We start from the raw sequence: 27,458 nt of genomic DNA, 5'->3' as shown, positions 1-27,458 counted from the left end.
CACACCAAAGGTGGTACAAGAAACACCACACCTCACGCCAAAGATGGTACAAGGAACACCACACCTCACACCAAAGATGGTACAAGGAACACCACACCTCACACCAAAGGTGGTACAAGAAACACCACACCTCACACCAAAGGTGGTACAAGAAACACCACACCTCACACCAGAGGTGGTACAAGGAACACCACACCTCACACCAAAGGTGGTACAAGGAACACCACACCTCACACCAAAGGTGGTACAAGGAACACCACACCTCACACCAAAGGTGGTACAAGGAACACCACACTTTACATCAAGAGTGTGGTACAAGGATCACCGCACTTACACGAAGAGTGTGGTACAAGGAACACTCGGCCACTCCAAACAAATGAGTTACAGATAGTCTGTGGCGCTGCCTGTTCTGAGGTAACAACAGTGGAGTGGAGATGACCTCGCGGCCTGGAATAGAAATCCGTTAGCAAGAAATAATTAGAGTAATAAACTCGTTTAATGAACAGTATCTTGTCTGTACCTTACGTAATTCTCTCCGTAAATATGCCTTAGAGCACGAGACAGACTCAAGATGAAACTTAGTATGGTTCTGATTGTGTACATTTGTCTTAGGTGGGATTACTTATGTGTATAAGAACATTTTTCTCGCTGCCAAGGACTTACATCTGCAGTTTAATCACTCAGAACAGCTTGGATGGTATACACTGGCTGAACTATTTAATGAATTCTAAACAGCACCAGGAGTACAGGTTGTTGCGACGCAGCAGGTCACCCAAGCCCTTTCTAAAATCAAAATTTGGTGTAGGTGTGCCGTACCTCCTGGTGTGGTGGCTGATGTACAAGATCCTTCCCTAAGCCTTGATATATACCAAGTTGACCCATACGCACGTGGGTGGACCCTATTTTCATTGGCCCTAAACAAAGAAAACGTGCTGGTACAAGGCTAACGAAAACGTAGATTCATTTACACTTCGCTCACATTTTCTATACCTTCCCTCACAGTATTCATACCTTCACTGAAGTCAGAGTGGGTTAGCTTGGTATTTAACGGCTTAGATTCTTCCTTCACCTCGGCGGGGCGCTGTGTTGTACCCTATTGTGCTCTCAGGATCATTACCCGGAACCTTCAATAGTTCCTTATACATGCGGAGGATTTAATTGCTACGTCATTATCGTCGCTCTTTAGAAGCCATTAACAACAAGAAAAGAATCATGATTGTTGTCGGTATTACTGGAGGCCGTTAAAATAATAATGGACCTCAGGAGAGCGAGATCTTAGCTAACGCCATGAAACTATATCTGTGGAATAACCTTCGTGAGATATAGATGTGTATTATGCCTCATATAAGAAGCTCAACATGTTTGGATAAACAGGGAGTAATCTCCTGCTATCTATCTTCAATGCGTATTTCTGAACGGGGTACAAGCACCAGTTTTCTTTCTTTCAAAATACTCCGTAGGCGTCCATGATTTATTATATGCCTGTGATAAGAAGCAGTGATGAAATACATCAACTCCGACCATTTAGGATCAACTCTTTTGAGTCCTCACAGTAAACAGACTACGTCTGAAACAGTTTCATAAGTAATCAAGTGAAAATAAACTGCTACAAACACCCAGATCGTCCTGCAGGGCTTGTTGCACAATGGTCTCTCCAGAGGAAAAAAATTCCCTGTGATGCAGCCGTAACATACACTTCCGTTAATTCATAACGAAATCTTACATGCGGAAGACTAGAGTCTACCGAGGCTAGTATGCCAGGGGCGAGTTCTCAACGGTGTTTACCTAAATTTGTGATATGGTCATAGTGTCATACATCTGAGGACACTGTAATGACAACCATTCAGTAATCATTTTTGGCATTACAACCCCAGCCTCCCTGAGAGAGGGACGTACTTGGTGAGGGGTGGGGGGCGGCGCGCTGTACCTCGGCAGAGCAATAAGGTACCAGATTCCAGACCCTCCCTCATAGATCAAGATGATGACATCTTTCCTGTTACAGTCTGATTCTTGCACTGCGCGACGTGAACTATTTCGTATTGTATTTGCTGAAATCTTATGTAATTCTCATGTTCTAGTGCCTGGAAGAGCTGTAAAGTTATATTATGCTCCGTCTGGTCAGTTGGACGGAAGGAACGTGGTTAGCAGTCAGAGCTCATAAGCTCAAAGTTTGGAGGTCCTTGGCTCAGTTTGGTGCACAAATGAACACAAACAGCAAGAGACTATTGGAAGAGAACAGAAACTCGTGGATTAGTGAAATAGGGATGGCTGAAGAGGTGCAAACATCTTGATCATCACTTTTCCATAATATGTGGTACAGAGGCTGACTTTTTACATACCAGACTTGACTACTGCTAGCCTTCTTTCTATACAACTGCTACCTCCTGTCAGAGAGATTGTACTGCGTGTGGAAATGAAGGAAGACGTACTGAATTCACTTGCGAATACTTTCCCTAATTCTTCTTTCCGTTCGCAGAGACCTCAAAAGTAGTATGTATGTATTGGGAAGTTTGGTTACCAGTTCTATTACCTTCTGACTAGCACTTCGTTTTGAAGGTTGTGCCAGAATGAATAGTTGCTGGAGGAGGAATCTGGCTGGGTCTGGTGATAAGATTTAGGTCTTTATCCCATGGATAGACGAGCTGTGGGATTCCATTACGATCATGTTGCCAAGTGTGTCAGGAAGTAAGCTTCTGACATTGAGGAGTACTGTTGTAGGCGGAGAGTTACTTTAAACGCATGCCTTTTCTTATCTTCTGCTACATCGGCGCTTTGAAACGGTGCCCTGAAGGACACAGAACCGTTTTCAGGCTTTGGTTGATGCCGAGGAAGAGGAACATTTAAGTTACTCCATCATTCGAGGTCGGATGGAAGAATTATGCGCCAGGAACCCATAAACTTTTCCACTTTCCAAGTGTTTTGAGAAGTTGACGAAGTTGTTGTGGTAGAGAACATCACTAATGATGCCAGTAATAATACTTCTAATTATCTGTCATGTTCGTACCGATGACATAAGGAGAGATCAGAAATATTACTGAAGAAACATCGGCAGTTTGATCGTCGAGTTAAATGTAAAACTAACGCTATTTTGGTTTCAGGATCGGTACGAAAGTACCTTCTTCAGAGAGGCTTTCTATACCACACTTTTGCTCAAAGTGGAAGGAAGCGAAGCTCGGAAAACAGTGTACCATGAAACTGAGATCATATTATGTACACAAACTGAGAGAATGAATTCTCAAAAGGCAAAAATGGCAGAAAACGAAAAGACGAAGCTTCGTATGATCTCTGCCCAACTAATAAAGGAAGTGAGAAAAGAACCTGTTGTAATGATCTTCAATAATCTCCAACCTAGAAAGCACTGCGTAGAAGCAGTAAAAATGGCGAACAAAATTTTAGACTTCAAAGGCAGGTTCTTTATATTCAAGATTAAAAAAATCTCACTCTATGTAATTCACTGGTGCGTCCGTATTTTGAACAACGTGTTCACTTTTAGTTACTCTTCTTTAGGAAAATACATAAACAGAGAAGAGAGGTGAGCTACCATGATGACTGCTGGTCTGAGAAACAAATCCTGAAAGCCGTCGAGATGACCTTATTGACCTTAGAAAAAAAAAAAAAAGGATTAAGACGCATTGAAAATGATCAAAACAATCGATGGTACTGACCTAATTAGCTAAAATTATGTCAGTTTATCTAATCCGCAGTATGAGATAAAAACTCATGGACAATTGCTTACTTTGAATGACACAGAATGCTTTACATTCATCGAGACTGTTAACAAACAGAATGACTCTCAAACAAATGCAGTTGACAGCAACATCGCAAAGACGTGTAGAAATAAGCTGGACGGTCATGTTTACCCAAGTCCACGTCAAACGTTATTTGCGCCACCGTAGTTTTCAAGAAAACTTTGTCACGTCTCCCCAGTTATTGTCTTTCTACTCTCTCCAAAATAGGGTCTGTCTTTTGTTTCTTCTGCTATCAAAAGTTCTCTCTCTCTCTCTCTCTCTCTCTCTCTCTCTCTCTCTCTCTCTCTCTCTCTCTCTCTTGTGAATAGGCTGACTGAAGAGTAATAAGCTACAGAAAGTTGACATCAAAACCCTGATGGCGAGAGAAGAACAAGAGTTTGTCTCACACAAACTCAACCTTGCTAAGAAGTTTCGCTCTACAAAGATCCTAATGACCTATTCCTATGGAGCTGTTTCTAGACCACGAGTTCATTCCCCCAACATCTCATACCTTTCGTTCCTTCCTTAAATACCGTCGGCTGCAGCTGGTTATAACCAGGGGCAATACAAGCATTGGAGAGGTTTCGGTGTACGTTTTGAAATAGAGGACTGTTGATGATATGCTCCTGTTTGTGGGATGCCTCATGCCAGAGCCACATCAGTTGCTGGTATATGTATACAACCGTGCTAGGAATACCTCACTCCTGCAGGATTTCTGAAGCAGTGTTGCTGTATTTACCTTGTGCAGGAACACCTCAAGGGCTCGGGTAGGGTTCCACCACATGATAGTGCCGTCTCCGACTAAGATGTAGCAACAGCAGAATCCTGTTATACATACATATACATATATATATATATATATATATATATATATATATATGTAACGTAGGACTCTACTGTTGCTGTGTTTAATTGGACTGTACATCTTACTCTAGTAAAAGTGCACATGCGATGAAGCTACGACCACTTACGTAGGAAGGCCAAACTACAGCAAGACTCAGTAACATTGTGTCCTTAGTTTCGGGGTAGCCTCCTCACTCCAGACGGAGTCATTACTGCTATGTCTCCATCTGTGAAGTGGTCACATCTGTCACCACCAGATGTCAGTCAAGAATGTTCGCCGCTACCACACAAGCTTCACTTAGCAGGAGGTGTGGCAGACCAGAGAACAACATCAGTGACAATGAAGATAATTATAATATAACTGTGTTCAATATTGGTCAACCAAATTGAAAAGAAAACTTGGATTAAAGAGAGTGCAGATGCAAGCAACGAAGATGATTTTTGGACCGTCAAACAGCATCTGATAAAAACCGACGAGTGATAATCATTTGACTTAGGAAAGATCTATGAAAGTACTTAAAGTTGGATTTGTCTGATGTCGCTCTTAGGGAATAGACGCTAAAACCCTGGGCAAACGTTCCTTATTCGAACAAGGCAAGATACGTCTTCAACAGGATTCATAACATTTGGTATGATCTACCGATTATAGAAGTTGAAAACACCACTGCAGATATATCTTTAAGAATAGACCTGACAAATACTTCGCCTCTAGTTCATGACTGACATTATTTTGGCCTCTGTAGTTATGTACAAAGTTGACTGTTTTTTCTTGTAAGTCATCTGTTAGGTTTTCCTCCTCTTATCACATGAATCTCTAAATTTATGACCTCTTTAACTACCACAAACAGCCTCGAGGGGACCCAATGGCTTGTTACTTTTCCTGTTCCTTTGTATAATCATAGCGACTAAATAAGATAATTGTCATACCAAGATCAGGGTTGTGGAGGGCAGAGTGTTGTGATCAGGGTTGTGGAGGCCAGAATAGAGTGATCAGTGATCAGGGTTGTGGAAGGAAGACTGTTGTGGCCAGGGTTATGGAGAGGAGACATTAATATACATACCTCAGCAGTGATATGCTAGAACTACTTAACTCACTTTCAGACTCTTCATATAACAGAAAACAGTTTATCAGACAAGCAGAATAAGATATACATTTCTACTGCCAGGAAAAAAAAATGTAAAATATTTTTCACAGGACACAATGACATCGCGACTCCACTTCATCGCTACATTGGCTCTCTTGGCTGTATGGGACATGTGGGCTGGTCCGCAGGGCTACAGCGGAGGAAAGAGGAAAGGTTGGCTGGAGGGTAAGAGGGAAGATTTCCCTGGTGGATGGAGGCGAAATGGTTGGTCTGCAGGATAGAGGCTGAGAAGCTGGTCGTAAGGACGAAGAGTGAAAAGGACTAGAGAAGGTGAGCCTTGGTTAGAGGATAGAGGGATAAGGGTTGGGATGAAGGGAGATGATGAGGTCAGGCTGAAGAAATGAAGTGGATGGTGAGAACGTGGGTTCGATAATGGAGTTGGGTTTGTTTCAGGATAATAAAGAAGCTACAATATACTAGGAAAGCTATCACTTGTTTAGCACAAGTCCCTGCCTTACAGGAATGTCGTTAACCGCCTTAGAAAACCCAGTTCCAACCTGACAAGCGACCATATTGGTAAGAGCCGTTATTTCCTGCTAGCAAAATTACCACCTGCCATGGATCCCACTGTCTGCCAGGAGGCCCACTGTCTGCTAGGGAAGACAACATCTGCCAAAGATGCCACTACCTGCCTCTGAGAGTAGAGCTACCAGCAGTCATGGGAACCATCAACTGTCTAAGTTACCCTCGGCCCAAGAGACTCATAAACCAAGTACGAGAAGCCATCACTTTAATCTTTAGTGTTCGATGAAACGGAACGTGTAAATGCTCTAATCAAGGCCACCCTGTCTGCCCCTAATACACCTGTAAAGGCGATACATGGTTAAGGTACATTACGGGTATAAGCATCATAGGTACACGCATATGACGCTCTCAGGGTGTGAACACCAGCAACCACATCAGTGTACCTCAGGCTATCTTGAAAGGATGTTCTTTCTCTACTGTCCCTGGTGACACTTAATTTCGTGAATTTCGCTTCTGGGCACTATATGTCTCCCACCTGAGCTTCAAGATGGCTTGCACTTACCTTTACAAGGAGGAGAAAACCTGAGTTCTCGCCTGAGAAGCAAGAACATGTAGGCTCACGCAAGATTTCTAGGCGCAATGGCCGTTCAGAATGCACGATCAGGCAGCAACTGTCCTGAAAATGATCACCCTGTAGACCTTAACAACCCAGTTACATTGTACCTCTCTTCTGATTATGTTACCTGTAACGTCACTGAATCTGTCTTAATTGCTAATACTAAGAACTTTAATTCGTCCCCACGTAACTTTAAAGCACACCCTATTATCAACCAAATCATTATGAAAAAATGATCAACAAACGATAACATACGAAAAGTAGTTGAACACACATCTAGTTACGCAAGACAAACTCCCCCATCCCAACCCCCTTAACCATAAGGCACCCCTCCACTTTCCTTTTAACGATCAAGCTAGTGTATACCTCGCCATGGCACAGATAAGACTGAGTCTGTTTGTTGGTGTAGGGATTTAAAAAAACTTTAGTAATTGTTTGCACCCATGAGGCAGATTGTCTCCGAGAAACAGGTAGTATAGCATGTATAGAAAAATTACATATGGAATGAATTCATATGAACCCTAACTGAATTGCTATTTCACCTTCATAGCTATCATTACGGACTAGTGTGATCAACATATCAACATATATACTCTAACTTAAGCCAGGTATCCAGTTAACCGACTTGCCCCGAGGGGAGGATGAATTGTTGAGTGGATTGTGGACCGGCTGCCACATTCTGAATTCGAACCTACGTAGTCTTGGCCTCGGGCGGCCCACAATTGCTACACCACGGAAGAAGTCACTCCTAGGTGGGGAAGCTACCATCCACGTAGAAGAAAAGGTCCATGTGCCTATATACATATACGTAGTTATCGCCTCCTAAGGATACCACTATCTGCCAGAGAAATCTCCAATCAGAGGCGCCACCGTCTGCTCGACATACTCCATCTGTCCACAAATCCAGCAACTTCTCAGGAAACCACCATCAGCGAGTGAACGTCCCATGTACTGGAAAGCCACTACTTCCCCATCAAACACTCACTTACAGAAGGAAGTTACACGTTATTGGAAGAGATGCCACCATTTACCCGGGAATCCATCTGTTACCACCTACAAGAGAATCCACTACGTTCCAAGGAAACCTCAACTCTCCTGGACAGCCTCCTCCTGCCAGGGAAACCACCACTTCAATCCAACAGAAGCCTCTAACTCGCCGGGAACCCTACCGGCTTTCCGAGATTCCATTACATGCCAGATGTACCAACATCTGCCTTTGGAGTCCGCCTCTGTAACGTGTCAGTTTGCATGTGGGACGCAGTCACTTACTATAATCTGACTTGAGAACTATCGGCCGGGGAACATGTCGAGCTTTGATCCAATGCTGCCCTTGACTTAGCTGCTCATGGCTTCAGCCTCCCAGTGCGACGTAAGGCCAGCGTCCATATAAACGTAAACATCATCTTCATGGTCATTCCTTAGATGCCAGCCGCAATGCTTTTTTACTGTCCCCTGCTTACAGATGTTTATCAGTTGTGGATGCCTCAACCACCAGCCAGAGTGGTGGCGGATATCTCTCCTGTTCGTCAGTCAAAAGGTTAGCCAGTATGCTTTATGATGCCTTTCCCGCGTAAATTCTTCAAGGGACACAGAGTGTGCTGGCGGATGTCTATCAAATTTCGACTCTTCAAATCAAACCTCAATTTTCTTTTTATTTACGTTGGAGGCTCCAGTTGTGGACAGATGTCCACATCAAGGTCGGGCCTAAATTGAAATACAGAGAGGATAATGCAAGGGAGAAATTAAAGACAGAAGAAAGTATTTACGAATTCTGAAAGAAGTGAAAAACCTGTCTTTTTAAATGTGCCAGGTCATAGTTATTGGGAAAAACATAAAAGGGTAGAGAGTTCCAAGGCTTCTAGGTGTAGGGAGAGAAACAGCCATCAAAACGGCCCACCATTGAGTTGCTGATGGCCACACAGTAATCATGTGACACAGCAGCTCGCTGAGTATTGCGTGGTCTAGTTGGTGGTTGGGGGCACACAAGCAAACAGCTCTCGAGAGTAAAATATAAATGAATACCTGTACAAGAAGGTAAGCGAACTAACATTGCCTCGTAGAGGAAGTGGGTCAAGTTTGGAAGGTAGTCGAACCGCTTTCGACTCAACTATGTCAAGTGAGGATACAGAGCTAGAACCACCCCAGAAATGAGAGCCGTACTCCATACTAGGACGGGTCAATCCTTTGTACAAATGGATCAAATATTCCGAAAAAAAGAAAAATCGACATCTAAACAGGAATCCAGGTTTCGTAAGTAGAAAAAAACAATAAAATAACCCTTAACTTATTCCAGTCGTCTTCGTTGAGGTGCCAACACTTTCTTCTAGAAGGGGGCTGGAGAGGGAGGTACCGATAAAACAGATACGTTTGAGAGAGTGTGATCAGATGAACCGATTCCAGTGAGATTGTGTAGCTACAGCGCGGAGGATTACAGGTGGCAAACACATCCAGCATATTAGGAGAGTGGCCACAGTGGTCAGGGGCTTGGGTGAGGTGGGTGATAATTTACTCCAGATATCAACTTGTGATCTTCCGAATACCTCTCCCATTTTCATCCTCACTATACCAGTCTGCATGCTGATGGATGTCCTCCTGTTGATGATCTTTGAGATGTTAGCTGACAGATATTCTTATCCTCTTGTCTTGTATATATATCATTTCAAAGTCTTTCGGTTCTTAAGGTACTTCTCCGTCATGGCATTAACTCAGTGGCGTTGAGAAGCGTTAATTCGCAGCTTTCACTGGTCACCACATGATCCAGGATCCTCGACTTGTCTCGAAGCGTCATCCTGAGCTTCGAACTCCCAGTCCTAACCTCGCAGATCTAAGGGTTCCCAGCAGGTACGTCTGAACTGAGATTGTCTATCACGCATGCCATTACCACATCTGCCATCTCGAAAATCAGAACTGAGACTGTCTATCCGAGATGCAAATTCTAAACAAAGTTCTAAACGCAACAAACATTTTCCTCTGAACGATCTTCTAATTCACTCGAGTAGGCGTGTGCCGTCATGTACAATTATATAATAAAAGGACTATCTGTCACCCTAGGTTTCTCCGACGAATGTGTAAGGAAGAAATGGTCGGTACACGAGATAGTGTATCGTCTCTCATGGTTATCGTCAGCCGGCCTCTGTGCCAGACTGAGACACATCCTCCCCGGCGAGTGAGAGACATGCCAGATACGACAAACAGCGGGACTCTCAGTAACGAGTCTGTAGGTCTCCAGCTGGCAGAGACAAGACTGTTATTCCAGATATGAGGCTGCCAGGGATCATGGTGGGTGTGGGGAGGTCATAGTGGGGGTTAAGGAGTTATGGTGAGGGTGAAGAGGTCATGGTGTCATGACTGGCATGGAACGGTCATGGTGGTAGTGATAAGGGGTTATGGTAAGAGGGTGGAGATCATGGTGGAATTGTAGGAGCTGTGGTGAGCACGGACAGATTAGGAGGGGTCATGGTGGATATGAAGGTATGATGGTGGACGTGAAGGGGCAATGGTTAGTATGGGGGTCAATAAAAGGCATGGTAGAGTCATAGCCTGCCGCAACTCGACCGTCATGGCCTGCCGCAGCTCGGCCATCATGGCCTGCCGCAGCTCGGCCATCATGGCCTGCCGCAGCTCGGCCATCATGGCCTGCCGCAGCTCGGCCGTCATGGTCTGCCGCAACTCGACCGTCATGGCCTGCCGCAGCTCGGCCGTCATGGTCTGCCGCAGCTCGGCCGTCATGGTCTGCCGCAGGTAGGCCGTCATGGCCTGCCGCAGCTCAGCATATGAAGCATCATTTTCTCAGCATCTGACATCCGGGATCTCAATCCTGATGTCGTTCAGTGATTATCATACTCACATTTTTCTAATGTTTTACCCGTTGTTATAACACGTTGATCACAACCATAGCTGTGTTGTTGCCCGATATATACAGTTGTGGGGCACTGGCGTCGGCGGCCGTGGACGAAACTTCATTAGGATTGGCTGTGATAAGTTTAATTACACTTATGAATTTACGAGCTGTATCAAAATGAGTTAGTTACTGCTGCTGCTCCTGCTTCAGTGTACAGTATTAAAGCTGAATTGTAGTGATTCCATATGGGGCTGTGTGTGTGTGTGTGTGTGTGTGTGTGTGTGTGTGTGTGTGTGTGTGTGTGTGTGTGTGTGAGTGTGTGTGTGTGTGCATGTACATAAGCATGCGTCTGTCTGTTCGATGTTTCAGCTAATGGTTTACACTTGTCGTTACGAAGTTTGGGCTGGCTTGGATCAGAGCAGCCACGGGCACCTGTTGCCGTCAGCTACTGAAAATGTTTTCTGTGTCTCGCTTACTAATGATAAAACTTACCCTACACATAAACTTGCTCTCCAACTTTCGCAAAACACTTGACAGCACGTAATTCACAAGATTCTTTATTCTAGATTACAAATTTCTTTCATCCCTGGCGTAAGGAAGGGGAAAATACTCACGTAACTCCTGCATGTCGTAAGAAACGCCTAAAGGAGACGAGAGTGGGGCTGGAAACCGTACCTTCAACTTGTATTATTACATTTCTAAAAGAAGGAACAAGAAATACAGCCAAGCTCTGGATGGGGATCAGAATGTGCGTGATTGTAATATAGATGTGAAGACGGGAGAGTAACGTGGATGTTCTGGCTCTGAGTAACACAGATTTGCAGGAGAAGGGACTAGAAAAGTTTGGGAATGTCCTAAGGGTAAAATCTGGTGTTAGTTTGAGGACGAGAGCAAAGTAGAGGGTGGCACTTCTGATGAAGGAGGAGCTGCAGGACTGTGATAAAGAAGGTAAGGCAGTGAGTTCAAGACTAATGTGGGGAGAGAATAAAAGCAGATTGCAAAAGGTGGGAGACTGTCTCTACATACGCGCCTGTAAGCACGAGAGGGGAGAGAAAGGGGGGGGAGTTTCTATGGAAGAGAAGCTGATTGAGTGCTTCTGAAATTTTCATGCAAGGGATCGAGTCCTTTTGCTTTGAGATTCGAACACAAGAGTGGGTGATGTGGCAGTGACGGCATATTTGAGGGGTATAGGGGACGTATACGGAAATGGGAACATATTGTCGAGATGTGCGCTGAAAAATGTCTGTAGACTACGAGGTCAGCTGGCATTACTAGGTTATACATCAATTGACAGGCATGCATAGGAGAGGTTTTTAAAACTGAAAGTACCTGGAGCGGCTATGATGCTAACTTTATAATGTGGTCAAATGTAATTATAATGTGGTACATTGCGAAGGTACTCTCATGTGGCTATAATGTGTTACTCTATGATGTGGTTATAATGTGGAAGCAGCAGCTGGCGACAAGGTAACTGTGCATGTTGTAAGCTTAGCTGCGTACAGGACCATGATGGCTGTCAAAGCATTATACTCTTTGGCATTTGTTAGTTTATTTCCAGTTATATGGATGGTACATATATCCATGATGAAGTTCATTCTGGTTCAAATAAGCTTCGCCATAGTTATATTACAACTAGTTATAACTACAATAAGGTTAGCAGTCCGGCTAATGTATGTATAACAAGGTCAGGTAATATCATGCTGACTGTCGCTAAATTGTAGTCCACTATAGGCCAACACCATCTTACGATAGTGGGACGAGGCGCTGTGCGTATCCTGGTTTCTTATGTGAAATCCTGTTATAAATCTCCCCTTTCCACCCTGGCGATGCTACAACACGTAATTTTGTTGTCCAGAACCACGGTTATCATCTGGGGGATTTACTGAGTAAACGTACGTCTTTGATACAGCAGATAAGCTCACCAGTAAACACACGCCTGGCGCGGTTGCAAATTTTGCCTGTAATTTTGATCATATTTCATTTACCCCTCTGAGGGGAAATTATATTATACCCATGATTATGATTAATTGTGGACAGACATGAAACCAGATATGGTTTTTGTTTTAGGGGCAGCTGGATGAAAAAAAAGTATGGGTGGAGGTGGGGGACAGAAAGACAAACTGGCGAACTGGCTATGTTGTCTTCTTGTGGTGTTATTCCTTTGGAAAGGACAAATTCGGCGATGGAAGAGACTGAAGGCAGTGATGGAATAATTAATGCAATGGAAGAGAACTTGAGAGAACAGGCAGTGAAAGAAGTTGGTGAAGGAAAGCATCCAGGGCAGGTGGTAAGGACAAGTGGTAAAGAAAGGTTGTGAACGTGGAAGAAACTGAACGAAAAAGAAAATGCAGGAGACTAATACAGGAAGATAGTGAGGGAAGGAATCGAAGAGTCGATGAAGATGAAGTAAAGCAGTAAAGGAAGATGATAGGGGAAGAAGATGAACGCAAGTGACAAATTAAGATTGTGAAGGAAGATGAAGGAAGGAAGGAGGTGGGAGATGATGATGAAAGAAGATTGTGAAGACAGGAGATAAAGGGACGTTGAGAAAGCAGTTACTAAAGGAAGGGGATAAAAAAGAAGGTTTGTGAAGGACGACGATGAAGGAAAGTTGTGTTGGCGGGTGGTAAAAGAAGGTTATGAAGGAAGGTGATGAAGGAAGGAGGGAAAGAAGAAAGTAAGCATAATAGATGCTGTAAAATCCAGACAGCATGTGATAGCCATCCATCTACCGACCATTATATTACTGGTACTACCTGCCTAGACATCTCCAGAGGAAGTGGCGGAAGTGTAATGAGGCAGTACTTCAGCGGCTATCAAGTATCACTCCTTTAGGCCAGATAGATGTTTTTCTGTCAGTCTCATCCACACGTAGGCTGCTGGGGTTTTTGTCCACTTATGTATCTCTATCTGATACATAACACGTAACGAACAGGGTCCTTTACACGACCAAAATAAAATGAATAAAAAATAATGTCTGGCCGTACATATAGTGTACATGAGATTACAAAGAAATTACGGGAAGACAATAAAAAACACTGGTAAAAACTAAGAAAAAAAATTCTTGAAGGAAAAGACCTTAAAAAGTCCTCTAATTATGTTACATGAAAAACAAATGCGAGATGATACCACTGTTGCACGATGAAAAGTCATGCCATACCCTCTGAACAAGAATTCCAATCCAGTGTTCACTGTCGAAGATTCCTTATACATACCTCAAGCATAAAACGTCCTTATGGGAACCGCACTTGTAAAACTGGAGACACACACACACACACACACACACACACACACACACACACACACACACACACACACACACAAACTGACAGAACAGAACATAAAGAATAAACTGAATACGAACAAATCAGCTGGTCCTGACGATATATCCCCAAGTAAATCGGAAAAAAATAAGTTCCCGTGAGCCAGCAAACACCATCTCCAGTCACCTAAATATACAGTAAATCACTACAAGAATGGGAGCTTCCTAATGTAACATCTGTTCAAAATCCACTTTGAACTACCATACTATCCGCCATCTTTTGCTCCACAGATAATGGTTAGTAGCAAAATCATTCCATCCTTTGAAGATAATAAACTAATAACTTGCTGTCAACATGATTTCAAAATGAATTATCGCATTTAACGAATGTGATTAGATTCTTTTGTCTAATGGGTATATATATATATATATATATATATATCCTTGGGGTACGAAAGAAAGAATTCTACCTTCGTATTCCCTGCGTGTCGTAGAAGGCGACTGAAAAGGGTGAGAGCCGGGGGGCTGGAATCCCCTCTCCTTGTATTTCAATTTCTAAAATACGGAACTGAAGAAGGAGCTAAGCAGGAAGTGCCCATCCTCCTCAAAGGTTCAGGCTGGGGTGTCTAAATGTGTGTGGACGTAACCAAGATGAGAACAGAGGACAGGTATAGTATTTTGAGGAAAGAAACCTGGATGTTCTGGCTCTGAGTGAAACAAAATTCAAGGTTAAAGGGGAGAAGTGATTTGGAAATGTCTTAGGAGTAAAGTCAAGGGTTAATGAATGGACAAGAGTAGCACTACTCCCGAAGCAGGAGTTATGGGAGTGTGTGAAAGAATGTCCGGAAGTACATTCTAAACTGATGTGGGTAAATATGAAAGAGATGGTGAGAGATGTATTGCTTATGCACCTGGCCATGACGAAAAAGATCTTGAAAGGCGAGTGTTTTGGAAGCAGCTGAGTGAGCTTGTCAGTTGTTTTGATGTAGGACACCAGGTGATACTGATGGGGGATTTGAATGTACAAGTGAGTAATGTGGCAATTGAGGGTATTACTTGGGGGTGGGGACATGGGGTACTGAATGTTATGAATGAGAATGGTGAATTGCTTGTGGAGTTGTGTGCTGAAAAAGGCCTGGTGATTGGTACTATCTAGTTTTAAAAGATGGACATTCACAAGAATACGTATGTGATTAGGAGAGATAGTCAGCGGGCATTATCGGATTACAAATTAATTAATAAGCGTGTAAGAGATCTTTTGGATGTAAATGTGCTGAGAGGGGAAGCTAGCAAGATGTCTAACCACAATCTTGTGGAGGCGAGGGTAAATATTTGTAGAGGTTTTCGGAAAGGAGAAATAGTGGCGGTAAGTAGATAGTGGTGAGAGTGAGTGAGCTTGGAAAGGAGACTTGTAAGAGGTAATACCACGAGAGATTGAGCATAGAATGGCAAAAGGTAAGAGTATGTAAAGCAAGGGCAGTGAATGAGTGAGGACTGAGAGGTACTTAGGGAATCAGTGCTGGCATATGCGAGAGATACATGTGACATGCGAAAGGTGGGAGGTGGGCAGATTAAAAAGGTAGTGAGGGCGGGATGAAGAAGTAAAATTACTAGTGAAAGAGAAAAGAGAGGAGTTTGGGTGTACTTACAGGGAAGGACTGCAAGTGACTGGGAGATTCATAAAAGAAAGCGGTAGGAGATCAAGGAGAAGGGAAGGTGCAGTAAACTGAATTCTCCTTGTCAGGTACTCGAGTGAGCCTCATTAAAACAGACTCCCCCCTAGCAAGGGCATCTGATGATCTTAAATGAACCATGTTTCTCTTCAGCGTGATTCTCCGACGGGCCTCAGTAGAGCACTTCTCATCATTCCCATTAGCACGGGTCAGTAAGGCGTTCTTCCTGTCACCAGATCCTCTGATGGGCCTCTGTAAACGCGTACATTCCCTCCTCAGGTACTGTGGCGAGTCTCATTATAACAGACGCACATCGTTAGCTTCACAGGAGAGCCTCAGTGAGACATACACTCTCTCGTCATGTCCTCTGGTGGGCTTCCGTAAAGCCTGCTTTCCCCCCCGTCGTCATATCACCTGTTGGGTCCTCAGTAAAGCCTACTCCTCCACCTCTTGTCATATCCTCTAGTGGCCTCAGTAGAGCACATTCCCCACGTGATGAGGGTCGTCTGGTTGGTGGGGAGGTCGTCACTCACCTCGAGAGCTGTAGTACGACTCCCCCGGATATTGCACCAGCCCGAGTCTGACTGTGATGATAAAAGACATACTCACGTCTGGCTGGCAGGTGTGTTTGTTGGTGGCTTACTTACGAGAAAAGGAGGAACATAAAATACAAATGATGCATAACGAGTGTGGGTAAAATAAAGCAAGAGATAAGAATCATTTGCAAAGTGTCATTTTTAGTCGTTTGTAGATAAATAAAAAAAGATTCTTGGAAAACGTATTTCGACATTTTCCCTTGCTGGTCGTCCTTGTTTCTGGTGCAAAACCATGTCATATTTGGTGTTGTTTGTGGGATATTGCAGATGGAAATTGTCGGCCCCCCCTCAGTGAACCAGTGTGCCGGCTGGCGCGCTGCTGGTGTCAGGTGTTGGCTGGGTGAATTATTTTGTCATATTAGGTAGACACGGTGCCAAGCCTCGTCATCCTAGGGGCATACAGTGCCAGGCAACTCTAGAGGAATACGTAGTGCCAAGTGTCTCTCGCGATTTTGAATTAGGTCTCGGTATATCAGGTGGCTCTGTTAAGTTAGTGCCAGACCTTGTCATATCAGAGACGCACAGTGTCAGGTGGCTCTTGTGGCACACTTCGTCATGCCAGGGTCACAGCACCTCTCTCCCGGGTAGGGGGTGATATGACCCCTCCCACGCTCTCGTGTATATTGAGGGGAGACAGCGGAGTCACGTGTTACGCGTCTGGTAATACTGACGCAGGACACAAAGGCGTATTGTCAGTACACATATACATCCTCACATAAATGTATGACCACACACACACACACACACACACACACACACACATACACAACGTTGATGGGTAGGCAATTCAGATATCACATAATATGAAGAGTATATGGATAAGAAATTTGAAAAGCGTTTCTAATAATCTATAACCTTACAGAGAATTTTGATGAGCCAGTTTTATTATCCCCAATGCTTGACGAGAGCGTAATAACAACAATAATGATAATGATAATAATAAAAATAATAATAATAATAATAATAATAATAATAATAATAATAATTATAATAATAATGGTAATAATGGTAATAATAATAATAATAATAATAATAATAATAATAATAATAATAACAATAATAACAATCAATTAACTTCCAGAAAGAGGTAGAAAGTCTACGTGTGGACGACTCGCGCACAAAGCAGGTGGAACAAAGGGTTGCTGGTATGGGAGTGAGGGAGCTGGGTGGAGGAATACAGACAAAATTAATGTTTTACAGATAAGCTTCAACACTGGTTGCAAACAGATGGGCATTTAACGGTTCTCAAGGTTCGCTGTGGGTGGGGAGGTGGTAGGGGTGATGGAATGGAGGATGGATGAGGTGTGCCGCTATATTGGAAAAGTTATTTATTGACGCACGTCATGACGTTGCGCAACAGTAGTAATACAACATTATGCGAATAGCAAAGATGATGTTTGGTAATTCATGACTCTATGTATCAATGTATTGCTTTATTTAGCAATTACAGCTGAGCAACTGATATTTGTCGCAACACATTCCCAGTCCCTCCCGCCCACACCCTCTTATTTAGCAATTACAGCTGAGCAACTGATAATTGTCGCACACATTCCCAGTCCCTCCCGCCCACACCCTCACTCCTTCATACCCACTCAGCTCAAGCTCTGTCACAGAAAATTTGTAAACTGTCCATAATCATTTTTCTTTCCAGTATAACGTAACATTTTGCTAGTGTGTTTGGGGTTATAAAAGTTCCGGCAATGTGGCATCACAGGCGACAGCGTCTGCTAGCACATCCACCTCGATTCACCAAAGTAAGTTATTTAACACTTATCAGTGGACAGCCATATGCCTTCATGTCTATAAATCGAATAAAACTTAATATATGGGATTATGAACTGCATATCATCAAGAGAAGCTCTACAAAGAAGTCCTGGGGACGCGAGAGGAGGAAGTACTTGCCAGATACCGCTTTTTTTTTGCCCGAAACATTTTGCAGAATATGACATCACTACTGTACATGTTACTGAGCGCACGATAGTCAGGGGTGCTGGTACAACAACACAGTAGAACTGAATCTAAGATTATCAAATATGATGATGCTTCAATAAGAAAACGTGATCATGTAATGCCTGCGTTTGACTATGTAGCTCACGGGGACGTAACAAGATAAGAGAAGATAAATGACTCGTAGTCATATTTGGATCGAATAAACTACAAAGTTAAACAAAAATGTGGAAAACAAACTGGTATATTGAGTTTCACAGCCAGAATATAGATTATTCGTATGTTAAGGCCTGTGAAATGTACAATAAAGGTTTTATAGCACAGGAACCTCTCGCTTAGAATGAAGATTTATTGTCCAATAAAAGAAGCCAGAGAAGAAAAGAGTTTAGGGATATACGAAGGAGGAGATACACCCGGCACAAAAGCCATCCCAGAGAGCAAAGAAGGAGTGCAACAAGACATGGAAGGAAGATCAGAGAATTTTTCGCAAGGCCATGATATAATCCACTTTTTTCGTAAGTGTTCGCCGTTTTCCGCTTAAGTGAAGTAGCGCCATGAGCAGACAAAGAACAGCCGCATTCCCTCGCGTCCATTCTCTGAATGTCATTTGCAATGTACCGAAACCATAGCCCGCAATCCACGACCAAGCCCAACTGACCCTTCCCTGGTATCAAGGAGACGCTTCAGTCCATTGACAGCACGTCGCCACCTGTATACCATATCGTTCCAATCTACTCTATCCCATGTTTATCTTTCATCCTCCTGCATGTTCAGGCCCCAGTAATTCAAAATCATCTTCACACCATCTTTCTATCCAAAACATTTCCGTCAACTTTTCAGCTGTAAATTTTTGGTTAGATATAATAGGTAATCAAGCAAAGAGAGTTAAAGGAAAGAGCCAATAAGGATAATCTCAAGATATACGAGGGGGTAAATGCCAAGCTCAAGTGTTTTCACTAGGGAAAATAATAAAGCCTCATCATTATCGAGATGGGATGAGGAGGTGGTAGCCTCATCATTATCGAGATGGGATGAGAAGGTGGTCTTGACGAACGATGAAAGGGCCAGAAAAGACGAGTCTGACCTTGACGCACGTAAGGCTCACATGGTCCTGATGAAGGCCTTCTATATGTGCTGGAAAAAAAAAAAAAAGATCGTGCCAATACGCTTGAGACACCGCTTGAAATATTGCTGAATATTTCACCGGAAGAGGGAGTCGTGAGGTGAACGAGAGCATACGTCAAGACTGTCCATAAGAATGGAGATCGGGGAAATTGTGCTGGGCTCTAGACCTGTCTTACTGGCCAGTGTGTAGTCTGTAGAACTCTAGAAAATATGGATTCAAAGAAAGGAGGTCGTGCGTAACAAGTCTCTTAGACTTCTATGAGAAAGTGAGCTCGGTTTTTGACAAAACAGACTGATGAGTGAATTATAAGTTCCGAGATGAGAGGGAAACATATAAGAATATACCACACAGAAGGTTGGTAAAGAACCTGGATCTTTAGGCAGAGGAGTGTAACTGGCAGAAGGGGGAAAAAAAAAATGGAAGCGTGTCAGATGAACCTCCTAAAAGGTGTTGGAACCACCAATGGCGTGCTGCGGGGCACGTTACTGACTCCTACTCTTGATGTATGCAAATGAATTTCCGTGGAAAGAATCATATTGATTTCTGATACTATTTGCCGATGATTCCAGGTTCATATTGGAAGTGAAAAAAAATGGTGATGATTACAATGAACTAACCCCAAAATATCACGTGGTTGATAAAACGAAATCCATATAAATGAAAAGTAATGAGACAGGGACGTAGTGGAAGAATTCCATTGTACAAATGTCATTCAGCAGGAAACAGGCTGGAGGAGTCTGAGTGTAGAGGAACTTAGATATCAACACTGTTCTCAACCTGTCACCCCGAGAATTTAATAGCAAGCAAAACGTCTGCTTGAAAATTTTAGAATTACTCTTAACAACAACAAGAAGAAATTGTTCGGTAAACTATTCTCAACTTGCGCCACAACTAGGAGATGAAATAGCAATTTCTTTTCACGTTCAGTAACCGTTCTCGAAGAAGGAAAAAGAAAAAAACACACTGAGGAAGGTGCAGAGACGAACAACAGAGATGCATCTAGAGTCTGGAGGCCTGGGCTACGCTGAAATGTTAGACGCCATAGATTTGTGCACCAGGGAAAAGGAAAACGATAGAGGGGACTCGACCACAACCATTACCTTCCTCAGCTTCAGGATGTCGACTTTGCAAACAGTTCTTCGAAAGCTGCAGCGGCAGAGCTACCACAGCCATAACAAGTCACTTAGCAAGAGAGGCCTTAGAACCGGTGTATTGATATAATCACAGCAAAGACAAGTAGAAAAAAATGGAACGAGCTATAAGAGAGGAACTTGTAAATGCTGGAATGCTGACAGCGTACGATAGATCAAAATACTGTTTGATAAAGAAACTTCAAGGAACCAATGCTTGTAGAATAGCACTATCCTCCCCTAGAGACAGTAAATTACAAGTATATAATAACACATCATGAGCCACCTTGGGCCCGCCCGAGAATCGAATTTAGGGTGCAGCAGTAGTCCCACACCCGACCCAAGTGGTCATCCTTCCCTCGGGGTATGCTGATATATGGGTACCTGGCCTGGTGTGTGTGTGTGTGTGTGTGTGTGTGTGTGTGTTTGTGTGTGTGTGTGTGTGTGTGTGTGTGTGTGTGGTACATATATACAAAGTTGAGAAAGGGAAACACGGGTGTAAAACTCTCTCCCCCGTTCTGTAACACACAAATATGTCACAAACAGTAATCAAACACACACACACACACACACACACACACACACAACAACAAACACACGAGGCAGAGATAGTGTCGGCCAGCAATTCTAGGGCACAAGAGAGCTAGGAACGAGTATAGCAGGATAAAAATGGAGAGACAAACAAATCTTGAAAAGAATATTATGGACAAGAAGGAGAAAATCCGCAACTTTTCTGTAAACTAACTAGAGGTCAGATGTCAACTAAAGCGTAGCCAATTAGGCTAATGGTTTCAAAGGGAAGAATTGTCGAGCATGAAATTAAGGATGATATGTCAGGGAGTGAACACCAGTGAGATGGAATAGGGAGGTTTTAGAAAACGTTGAGATGTCTGTGAGAAAACCAAACGGAATACTAGCGAGTCTTGACCCATATAAGGCTCGTGGTCCTAATGAAATTTAACCATATGTGCTGAAGATGTGTACAGATAGACAAACCTTTTGATATATATATATATATATATATATATATATATATATATATATATATATATATATATATATATATATTTTTTTTTTTTTTTTTCAAACTATTCGCCATTTCCCGCATTAGCGAGGTAGCGTTAAGAACAGAGGACTGGGCCTTGAGGGAATACCCTCACCTGGCCCAATTCTCTGTTCCCTCTTTTGGAAAATTAAAAAACAAACGAGAGGGGAGGATTTCCAGCCCCCCGCTCCCTCCCCTTTTAGTCGCCTTCTACGACACGCAGGGAATACGTGGGAAGTATTCTTTCTCCCCTATCCCCAGGGATAATATATATATATATATATATATATATATATATATATATATATATATATATATATATATATATATATATATACTGTTAAGATGCCACTGGAGAGATGCAGAGTACCAAAGGAGTGAAAAAAGGCGAACTTCATACCTATCTATGAGAAGGGAGACAGGGAACACAGGCACTGAACAACTGACCCGTCTCGCTGATGGCTGTGGTCTTTATGGATCTGGTAAAGGGAATCAATAACAAATGGATGACTTTCTACAAAGGAAGGAATAGTTTAGTGAGAGACAGCGCGATGTTAGTGTAAGGAGGGCATGTGTTAGATTTCTACGAGAAAGTGAGCTCTGTCATAAACAAAAGGGAAGGCTGGTCGGATTGGTCGGATTTGAACTGACAGAAAGTATCTAACATTGTACTGAATAAAAGGTTGATTACGAAGCTGGATCACCACGCAGAAATAAGAGGAATATTCCTTCGCTGGATAAGAAGATTATCTCAGTGAAAGGAAACAGGACAAATGTCAGAGGAGCCTTATCCAAGTGAGCCCAGGCGAACAACGGGGTGCCAAAGGGTTCTCTTCTGGAGCCATTACTCTTTTTAATCTATAATAAATAACTTGCATAAAGGTATGGACTCCTACCTACAAGAAAATGAACATTTTAGCCCCAAGTAACGAGGAAAACTTAGAGAGAGAGAGAGAGAGAGAGAGAGAGAGAGAGAGAGAGAGAGAGAGAGAGAGAGAGAGAGAGAATGTGGTACACTAACGATGTCCTAAAGCAAAAGAGGGAGGTACTGTAGAAGAGATATAGGCAGACTTACAACCAGCCAACATTTGAAAGTTATAACAGAAAAAGGAATGAGCACAACATTATATTGCATGAGGAACAGAGAAGCTCTGAAAAAAACCCAAAAAAACACAGGAGACAGAGCAGGACGTTTTCATATATTCATCACAGCTAGGAACGCTGAGAGATTCAGAGGGAAGAGTTGCCAAAGATACTATAAATATATGCAATGAGCCGAAAGATGGATTAAGATGTATTCTCACAGCGGAAGACACTACAGGTCTAATACTAGGAAGATGGAATGGGTAATATGCTTTGCGAACCAATATCTAATATAGATTATATAAAGCAGCTGAGGCTGAGTGCCCTTATGAAGTCTTTACATACGGGCAGAACAACTCTGCAGTAGCGCTTGATATGGCCGTGGAGGAAGATAAAGTACCAGGGGAGCGGACGAGGGCAAATATTATACCTGTTTTAAAAAAGATGAACGGGAAATTGCACTGAAGTACATACTAGTCTCTCTGACGAATCCGATCGGTAAAATACTAAAAATGATAACCATAAAGCAAACAGATAACAACACAATCAAGTAACAACATGGTTAGAGAGGTAGGTCAATGCATAACAAACCTTTTGGACGTCTATGTAAGAGTGAGGTCCATTGTAAACAAAAGAAACGGTCGGGTGGATTGTTCAGTGTGGATCTAAACTGCTCAGAATTATCTGACACCTGTATCAAGTAGGAAGTCTGTAAAGAAGCAGGATCTTTCCATGTAAGAATTAGAAGTATACTCCCTCGAGGGACAGAAAGTTACGTTAGTGTATGGGAACAAAGGTTACATTTCAAAGAAGCCTTTTCACACTGGGTTAGGGTTACCAATGGCGTACAGCAGGGCTCAGTCCTACAACCACTGCTCCTCTTGATGTCTATAGAGGATCTGCCAGAAGGAATGGATTCACACCTCACTATGTTTAAGGATGATGCTTAGGTCATGGGGAAGGTAGAGAGTAAGGAGGATTGCATCAACTTGAACTCTAAAGTTGGTCTGATGTGCGGATGATGAAACTCAAACCGGGTAGATACAAAGTAATGAGGATCGGACACAACGAAAGAAGGTCTCGATAGCAATATTTTCTAGCCTGAAATAAGCTGTATAAGTCTACGCCTAAGTGAGACTAGAGTCTATATTCTATCTAAGTTATCTCAGAGCCCCAGACTTGTCTCCAAAGCCTTACCTTACAAAGAGATGCAAGGCAGATAAGGGGTTCTCTGGCAAAATTTGATTTTCATTGATAGACAAGGAGGTATTTAGCAAAATGTTGGCATCGCATTATTGGCCAAAACTAGAACATACTTCTCAACTTTTGTCACCGCACTTTAACAAACAAAGACTGACAGAGAGAGTCCACAGGACAGCAACTAGAACTGCAACAGAAGTAAGAGAGATGATTTACTGTGAGACGTTAGAGGCCATCTCCTTGTCCACCAAGGAAGAAGGAAGAGTAAGGGGTAACTTGACCACAAACATTAAAATTCCAAGCCAGTTTCATGATATCATTACCAGAGAATTCTTCGAAAGTTGCAAAGATGCCACAATGAGAGGACACACACAACATAGAATTAAGCAAGAAACTTGCTAGAAAGGGAAAAAAATAAAGTAGTATCAAAGTGGTGGACGATCGAAATTAACTGGGTGATGAAGCCCAAAGCAAACTGTACACAAAAGTATGAAAACGCTGAGTGTGAGGGGAGAAATTTCAGGACGATGTACCACGAGTGTCTGACTCTCACCCTGAGCGAACAGATAATCACTCATAAGTATTCACTCACGTACACAACGGCCTCACATGAGCAAGCCTTACAGTGGAAGAAGCTAAAGAGATTCTCCAGAGGACATGCATCCAGACTTGTCAACTACATCCTCTGCACCACGTGAAGCGAGAGCTAATCTGTTGTTGCAAACTTTAAGTAATAGTTGCGACGGGAAAACGTAAACCAGATAAGCGTGAGATAATGCAAATGTGGTTGAAATGTCTGACTATCTGTAAGAATGACGTAACCGACCGGTTGTAAATGTTGCTATAAACGGGAAGAAAAGTGATTCTCTTGATGAACGTTTCACAAAAGTTATATCACATGATACATCAAATATCTTCTGCCTGACCGCATTTTGGCACGCCGCTGGTAGAAGGGTTAAAGAGTCTTTAATTAAAGAGATTAACAAACTTTAGTTTTCGACAAGAAAAATGCAAGAGTTTGTAGATGGTTTCAGCCCCGTCCGCCTAGTGTGGTGCTTTGGCCGTCCTTGGCCTCCTCCTGGTGTGGTGGTATAGCCGCCTACTGTGCTGCAGGCAGCAGCCCCAACCACCTGGTATGATGTTATGGCCGCCTGGTGTGGTGTTGTGATCGGTCCCAGCCGCCTGGTATGATGTTATGGACAGCCTCGGTTGTCTACTGATGGAGTTGTAGCCGCCTCTAGCCACCTTGTATGGTGGAGCAGTCGGCTCTTGGCCACAAGGTGTGTTGTTGTGGACTCCTGGTGTAGTGTCTGACAGGCCCCGACCGCTTGATATGTTGTACTATGCGTCCCACAGCGGCTGATCGGCTTACCACAGCGAGTGACCGCAGTCTGCTCTGTCAGCCAGGGTAAACGATAACCAACAACAGAATTTCAGGGTAAAGACAAGATATACAGTAATACGCCACCGGGATACCGTAATGCTAGCTGGACTAAACTATTCGACGTGCATATAGTTGACAAGATGTGGAATAACTTCATGACTGACACAAAATTCTCCTTGAGAGTGTTTGTGTCCCGATAAAAATGAAAGAAATGCTGGGAGAGATTTGCCAGATTTGATGACTAGAATATAAGTGACTTAATAAACCGTTTGATAAACCACAGGAAGAAGGTATACTGGGTGTCTGATTCAAGTGGCAACCAACAAGATCGTGAAATGTATGCAAGATGAACAAGAGATTACAGAAAGAAAATTAGAACCAGCAAAAAGACTTTACAAAAAAAAAAGAATTTTTCACAACCTGAAGAAAATTCCATGGAACTTTTAAATACGTATGGAGGAAGAATGGTAACGAGATACCATAACTGAAGACAGTAAAGAATGGCTTCCCTTCTAAACTAGTATATCGATCCAGCCTTCACTATCGGAAATTCCTCATAATATGCCACAAGCACAGACCGTAGATTTAGGCGGCCAATAGGAGAAATGGACATAATAACAGTGATTGTCATGAAATACTTAAAGTATTCGAAGAAAATTAATATGAGTAATTTCACTGGACCAGCGATCTCTCTCTGTGAATAGTTAGAAGTCAGCCGACATATAATATTCCCGGTCACCAAAATTCTCAACACATCGCAACAAGAAGGGAAAGTGCCAAAAGACTCGAACCCTGCTAATGTAACACCAATTTTCTAAAAAGGGAGATTGAAAATGCTTTTTAGACCATCCTATCAGCAGTATTTCGTTCCCAGGAAGACTGTTCAAGTCATGTTGTAATTTTCTTAGAGATAAGAAACTGATAACCGCATTGCTACCATAATAAAATATCACTCCCAAGGAAAATAATAACATTTCTTAACGCATATACATACAAACTAGAACTCTGAATTAACTTCTGATGTTATGCATTTAGACTTTCGAGAAGCATTTGAATAAAACACTACATGAAAGACCGCTAAACAAAATATAAGCTTTCGGCACAAGAAATCGGATCTGTACGTGGATCACCGACTGACTCACAGAGAGGTAACAACTTGTGGTATTCAGTGGGGAAGCGTCCGACTAACATAACATGACTCGCGGGGTACCACAAGGTTGGGTCCGGGGATCCAGACTTTTCTTCGTCTTCATCAACAATCTGGAGACGGGACTCACACCAGCAGGACTCTCAAAATTTGTCGATGACACAATGAAGAAACATAGCTCACTTAAAGGAAGACGACTTAAAGATTCACGGTGATTTAGACAGACTGATGAAGTGACAGGGTAAAAGATCTTCAATGTACAGGAATGCCAAGTAATGTATTTGGGTACAGGAAAATCAGTAAACAATCGAAAATACTTGGTGACCTCCTTTTAAAAGTAAGAGACGAATATACCCTGGAGTATACATAGTTCTATACAATGAGACGAACAGGACTCTAAGTTTCATAGATAGAAATATAAACTACAAAACGAAAGAGATAACACTCACTCTTTATTACTCCGTACAGAGATCTCATTTGGAAAATGTAGTTCAATATCGGTCATCAAACTTGATAAAAGTAAAAACTTAAAGAATCCAAGGAAAAGCAACAAGATTAATTCCATCACTCAGGGATAATCCTTACATGAAAGAGCTAGAGATCTAGAATTATAAGTGAAGACTCAGAGGAGATCTTAAAAGATTTCTTAATCCTCTAGATTTTCAAGTGTTTGTCCGTTTATACGACAAACGCTACTCTTGCACAACCGAACAATAGCTCTTAGAGGCCCCAGAATTAGAGTTAACATATCGCAGAGTCTGGGTAAGGTTTTAAGCCCTTGAGTCTTTGATTTGAAGGCCGCTTTGAGACCCGTTTGTATTGGAGTAAAACGTGAGTTGGTGATACCGAAGAGTTTTATACGTAACCAAAGTAGTGTTTAAAAACGTACCCGGCAATGACTTACGGAGGACCTAAGAAAGACCTAAGTTGAATCTATGGAGGACCTGAGAACGACGTGATAAGGACCTGGGTAAGACCTGAGAAGTATCTGAGGAAGACCTGTAGTGGTTCTTGGGAAGACCTGATGAGAAGCAGTGCAAGATCTGGAGAGAACCAGGAATAGACCTGAGAAAGACTTGGGGAAGATCTAGGAAAGACCTGGCGAAAATGTGTAAATGCGTTTGTTTGTTACTCTTTCACAGCTGAACGGTAAAACCTCCAAGCCTCAAGTTTTTGGCATAGGTACTTCCGAACATACACAAAGTTTAAAGTTACCGCACTTTAGCC

Source organism: Panulirus ornatus, chromosome 8, assembly GCF_036320965.1.
Source record: "Panulirus ornatus isolate Po-2019 chromosome 8, ASM3632096v1, whole genome shotgun sequence".
NCBI classification, from domain to species: Eukaryota; Metazoa; Arthropoda; class Malacostraca; order Decapoda; family Palinuridae; genus Panulirus; species Panulirus ornatus.
The sequence above is the reverse complement of the archived record's forward strand: the minus strand, read 5'-3'. Positions refer to the sequence as shown.